This window comes from Sminthopsis crassicaudata, chromosome 1 (genome assembly GCF_048593235.1).
Source record: "Sminthopsis crassicaudata isolate SCR6 chromosome 1, ASM4859323v1, whole genome shotgun sequence".
Taxonomy (NCBI): Eukaryota; Metazoa; Chordata; class Mammalia; order Dasyuromorphia; family Dasyuridae; genus Sminthopsis; species Sminthopsis crassicaudata.
Window position 1 is genome coordinate 415,596,562 of NC_133617.1, and position 6,603 is coordinate 415,603,164.

Here is a 6,603-nt window from a genome sequence, read left to right on the forward strand (position 1 = left end):
CATATATTTTGTATGCAGGTATACAATATTTTTGAGATGTAAATTCTCATGTTGAAAATTAATTCTTTAGCTAAGGCAGGCTCTAGTCCTTTTGGGTTTGGGATTCCCTTTGCTGTAATCTTTGAAGTAAATACTCATAAAGAAAAGGCTTTTCTTTATCCTAACTTGGGTAAACTTCCTACCAATTTGTTTTGAACTGGTTTCACTTGGTTAGAAATCATGTAATGAGGTTAAATTTATGGATTCCATCTGATTTGAAGATAGCCAAAGACAGTTAGCATCTCCTAAGTCCCATGAGTCATAAAGGGAAAGTTGTCAGAAAACATGAATAGGCTAGCAAAGATGCAGCATCACAACTCCAAAAAGCAACTCTTAGGGGGTGAATTCCACTGAAATAAGTCAATCTCTTTTGTCAAAGACAGGGCTAACCTCATATCCTTAGTAGATATAATCTATATGTTATATATGTTACATATAGAATGGATGTAATGGGATCCAATGCATGCCCAAATTATTTAAGAGGATATCTATGTGGATAATGATGCTAAGTTGCTATTTCTGGGAGAATTATGATGACATGTAAGGAAAGAGACCATAGTATGTATGAACATTCAGTAATTGATTAGTGAAGGGGAGACTCTCTGATTAGCTTTGAAGGTATTCAAAAAAGCATAACAGCTATAATTTCCTTTTCTGATTGACATGGTTTATATTCTTCAAATAGAATATCAATTTTGTTGCTGTTGTTGCTATATGGTACCAAGGTCAGAGAACTAGGACTGAGGGCAGAAAGACCTGAATTTAAATTTTACCTCAGACACTTAATAGCTTGCATAACTCTGGAAAAGTCACTTATTCTCATTTTGTCTGTTTCCTCATCTATAAAATGGGGGGGGGGGAAATAGCAGCACCTATCTCACAGTGTTGTAAGGAGCAAATGAAATAATTTTAAAGCACTTAATACAGGGCCTGGCACATTGTAGGTACTATGTACATGTTAGCTATTATTATTCACTGAATAAAGATTTCCAAAGAGGCTTCCTCTTTTCTGCCACTTCACCATCACTGTGAAAGCAGAAGGGAAATATCTGATGGATTTTGGAGGCATTTTAAAAGGCATGTCAACTTTGGCTTCTTCCTCTTTGCCACATTTGATCTCCTCATCTTCAGCACTGGGTGATTGTATCTGGTAGGAGGCTGCTATAAGGGGATGAGTGAAGCCTTTTCCCCTAGGTCAAACCATATGTTCCCCTACTTCCCACTTACTCCTGCCAAAGAAATAAGGACTCCTTGGCTTTTTCATTTTTTTTCTCCCTCTCTAGGTAAAAAGAGTATTGTCTTCAGGCTCAATCAGGAGCAAAAGCCACAGGAATCTGGGAGTTAGAATCCAGGCTGAATTTGGCAGCAAGAGCATCAGTGTCCCAAGAAGCAAGCATTTCTGATCTTAGGAAATTGCCTTCAGGATTCCAGTCCAGTGAAAGGTTTCCACTGGCAATTGTGCCTCATCTCAACATTGCTTTTCTTTAAATCCCCAGTGCTTAGTACAGTATCTCAAACACAGTATGCATTTAACAAATGCTTATTGACTGACCTGAATCCATGTCTTCATTTGTGTCAAGCTGCTTACCAGAGGAGAGCAGCTCGCTCCCCAGTTGTTCAGTTCATTTCAATTGTATTTAGATTCTTCATGATCCCATTTGGGATTTTCTTGAAAAAGATCCTGGAGTATTTTATTTCCTCCTTCAGTTCAACTGAGGTAAACAGGGTTAAGTAACTAGTCCAGGGTCACACAACTAATAAATGTCTGAGGTTTGATTTGAACTCAGGTCTTCCTGACTCTAGACCTGGAACTCTATCCACTGCAATATCTCATCCATTCCCAATTAATCCCATCAAATTTTCCATTGTTTATCTATTAATATAATTTTGTTTAGTAAATCTTTTCCAAGAGGAAAGTAGTTAATACATATTCTCCAAGCAACCCTGTCTTTGGAGATCTTTTTAGTGAACCAGGAAAATTCTACCGTTTTAAGATTTATACAAACCTGCCTCCCCTCTTTTTCTTAACACCTTCAGCCTTTATACCTGATTCAAATGGTCTTTGGCCACAAAGTTTCTTCATTCCTACTCACATTTCAATTCATAAACATCTCCAAAATCAACTATTTTTTGTGAGGGTATAATACCCATCTTGAAGGACAGCTAGGTGTTGCAATGGAAAGAGTTCTGAGCAGGGAGCTGAGAAGGCTCATCTTTCTGAGTTCAAATCCACTTTTAGGCACTTACTAGCTGTGTGAGCCTGGACAAGACACTGAACCCCAGTTACCTCATGAAAATAAATAAATGAATGGATAAATAAATGTGCAAGATAGTGTGGTAGATACTAAAAATACATAAATAAAAGATGATGCCTGCCCTCAGGTTATATTCCATTGTGACTTGCACTAAAGATCCAATATGTAAAAAATAAATAAAACATATTTGGGGCATAACTGGGGAATTAGGAAAATTTTCCCATAGGAAGCAGCATAAAAATTGAACCTTGAAAGAAGGTAAGGATTCAAAAAGAAAAGAGTACATTCTAGAAATTCAAGACATAGGCAGGATGGCAAGAGAAGAAATACTGATTTTAGGTAATAGCAAATTGCCCACTTTGATTGGCATGGAAAATGTGGGTTTGGAATGGATTATACTCAAAAGGGTCATCTAGGCTAAAACTGCAGTAATCCAGATGCAAAGTGATGAGGAGTCTGGAATAAGATGGATAAGAGTAGGAATGAAAAGGGACAAATATAAAACATGGTATAGGAAGAATCATGAGTCTTGCTGACTATATGAAAGGCTATATGATTTAAGACAAATACAAATTGTGCTGTTTATTTTTTAGTAGTGTCTGAATTGTCATAACCCCTTAATGTGATTTTCTTGGCTACTATTGGAGTTGTTTGCCATTGGCTTCTCTACTTGGTGAATTGAAGCCAGATTTGAACTTGTATCTGTCTGACTAGAGGTCATTCTATACTGGGACACCTAGCTGCCTTGATACATAAGTGTGTTAGCAAATAATAAAATGTTCATAACAAGACACAGTTGTCAGGAAGGAGGAAAGTGAATTCAGTTTTAGACTTTACTGAATTTGAGATACCCAGAATTCAATATTTCAAGGACCCATTTATACTGCTTGGCTCAGAACTGCATACCCACATAGGAAGAACTTAGACAAGCCAGACATCAAACACCATATAAGTTTTATTTAAACTGACAAAAAAGGCATGTTGAACCTTAGACCATACTTACTGTATTGGATCTCATCTCCCCAAGGACCTACACATTGTTCTAAGAGTGCCTCTCTGAGGTTGAATTTCCCAAAAGGGTAAAGAACTCTAGGTTCCCTTGGATGTCAACCCTGAAGACCTGCAGTTACTGGCTTATAAAACTGCCCTAAATATGGTTCTTATGATGAGATGTCATGGTCCAGCTTTAGTCCTTCAAGCTAAGAAGCCAGCCCTTTGTTACTTCTTTGGCCAGTCCTTCTCATCAGAGGTGTCTGTATGGCAGTAACTCCTCTCCTACTAGTGTAGGCCTTATCTCCTTGTGGGAGTGAGGGGTGGGGAGGAAGGAGGAGAGGAGGGGTCTATGTCCTTGATTCCTTATTTTTGTCTCTATCTGGTGCTATTTCCTTAATGTATATATTTTTCTGAAGGGACTTCATAGATGTGAAGGCCCTAAGCCTAAGAATTATATTAATAATTATTTTTTTAAAAGACCAGGTTCCAAATCATTATTGATCAGAGAAATGTAACTTAAAATAATCTCTAAGATTGACTAAGATGACAGGAAAAGATAATGAGGAATGTTGGAGGGGATGTGGGAAAAGTGGGACACCAATTGATGTTGGTGGAGTTATGAATGGATCCAACCATGTTGGAGAGCAGTTTGGAACTATACTCAAAAAGTTGTCAAACTGTTCATTATCTTTAGTACAGCAGTGTTACTCCTGGGCTTGTATCCCAAAAAGATTTTAAAGGAACCTGTATGTGCAAAAATGTTTGTGGCAGCCCTCTTTGTGGTGGCCAGAAACTGAAAACTTGAATAGATGCCCATCAATTGGAGAATGGTTGGGTAAATTGTGGTATATGAATGTTATGTAATATTATTGTGCTATAAGAAATGACCAGCAGGATGAATAAGAGGCCTGGAGAGACTTATATGAATTGATGCTAAGTGAAATGAGCAGAACCAGGGGATCATTATATACTTCAACAACAATACTATATGAAGATCAATTCTGATGGACGTGGCCCTCTCCATCAATGAGATGATTCAAATCAGTTCCAATTGATCTGTAATGAACAGAACCAGCTACACCCAGAGAAAGAACACTGGGAAATGAGTGTGGACCACAACATAACATTTCCATTCTTTCTGTTATTGTTTGCTTGTTTTTTGTTTTTCTTTCCAGGTTATTTTTACCTTCTAACTCGAATCTTTCTTGTGCAGCAAGATAACTGTATAAATATGTATACATATATTGAATTTAACATATTTAACATGTATGGGACTGCCTGCCATCTAGGGGAGGGGGTGGAGGGAAGGAGAGGAAAATTAAAACAAAAGTTTTTGCAAGGGTCAATGTTGAAAAATTACCCATGCATATGTTTTGTACATAAAAAGCTATAATTTTTTTAAATGTAAAAAAAAAAAAAAAAAAAAAAAAAAAGACCAGTAAAGTTTTTTTAAAAGAATTTAAAAGTGATCTGTGTGTGACGATCAAAGAAAAGGCCCTAATGAAGAGAGAAAAAGAAAGGCAGACAGAATTTATTAAATGTTTACTGTCAGACATTATGTTAGGTGCTGCGGCTAAGAAAACAAGCAAACAAGACAATCTCTACTTTGAGGAAGCTTACATTTTTAATAGGGGAAGACAACATATAAAAGGGAAAAGGGTGGGGAAATGTGGCAGAGAAAGGCCCAGTGGCTCCTGAGGCCAACATTGAGCAGCCAGGAGGGAAGTGAGGGCTTGGGCTCAGTATTCACCAATTAGGAGAGTGGGCCTCAGTGAAGATGCATGAAGATAGATTACAAAACATCCTACTAAAGGCAGATGAGATTAAAAGCACAAACGGAAAAGCTGATTTAGAAAAGGAGTAAAAGTCTTTCTCTGAGGCTCGAAGGGAGCAACAAAGGAAATACATATGTTACAGAGGTGAAAAGATGGGAATAGGGAGAGGTAATACTGGACGGTTCCTTATTCGTTGCAGCAAACGAAAGAGTGAAGAAAATCTAAATCCATTAGTATTCAAGTTCTTAAAACCACTAGAAAAAGGTTACCCTTCCATATTTTCTTCAGTTGCTCTACTTAGTGATATGCAGGAACTTGACTTTTATAGATGCCTCCTCCAGTAACAGTCCTAGCACTTTATAGCTAAGCACTTCTCACATATATCACCTTAACAACCCTTCGTAGTAAGGTCATTATAATTATTCTGTTGAGGAAACTGAGGCAGATTAGATCAGACTGCAACTCGTTTTCCTGACTCCAAGTCCAAGCTCTATCCAGTCCCCTCGCTATTTTTAGGGACAATTAGCTTCTAATTAAGTTTTATTGCTGCCTGTTTGTTTTTGTTCATTTCTAGAATATCCTGCGCTCCCAAACTAAGACGGAAACCCCTTCCCAAGAAATAGAAAGTTCTATCATTTCTTTTATTCTTTACACTATCTTCCTAATGGCATTTGGTGTAAATTATTTTCCGAATCATTTACAGAAAAATGAGCACAGAAACCTCTCCGCCCAAAACACCGCTCTCCACTTTGCCCAAGCTGTACTCGCCCCAGCTGGGGGAAAGATGTCGACCCAGGGCAGCGTAGAAAGGAGGGAGCGCGGGGCTTCCAGACCGGCAGTGCAGAGCCCGGCCCGCATGAGCGGCCACTCGGATTAAAGTCTGCCTACAAATATCCCTCCGGGAGGTGTTGAATGCTCATCGTCCTTCAGCGGCTGGAGAAAACAGCGGCCTAAGAACCGGGGCTGCTACACACTAGTCTTTGCCCTCTCAATAAATCCTCAGCGGACTTCAACTCCAATCCCCAATCCAAGGCAGCAGGAATTAGGTCACCATAGAAACTGCAGCCGAAAGCGCCGGAAACAGAAAAGCAATCCGCGGCGGACGATTGGTCGACAAGGGAACTAGCCCGGAAATGTGGTGAAACTTTGACCTTGGGCTAGGATCTGTTGGATTCACTTCCGCGCTCAGTGTAACACCAGTGTAGCTCCTCGCGAAAAAGAGTCGTAGAGCAAAGCATCCATCACCAGCCCCGTGGGCTTCGATTCCACCTTCGCATCAAAGACTAGGAGCGAGAGGACACTCTACTAGACAGATGATTAGTAGGATTTAGAACAGCAGAGGCCCTTTAAGACGCTTCCCTCATTCCAAGGATGCAGAGGCTTGGAATATGCTAAAGGTCCCCTGGGCATTACAGTGTCTCTGCTTCCCACCCAAGTCTTCTGACTCCAGGACCCTTCCATTGACCTTTTTCCTCATGGAAGCAAATTATGTGACAAATGGTGACTGGAGTCGGATATATGTTTTTAAAAATTTCCATGCC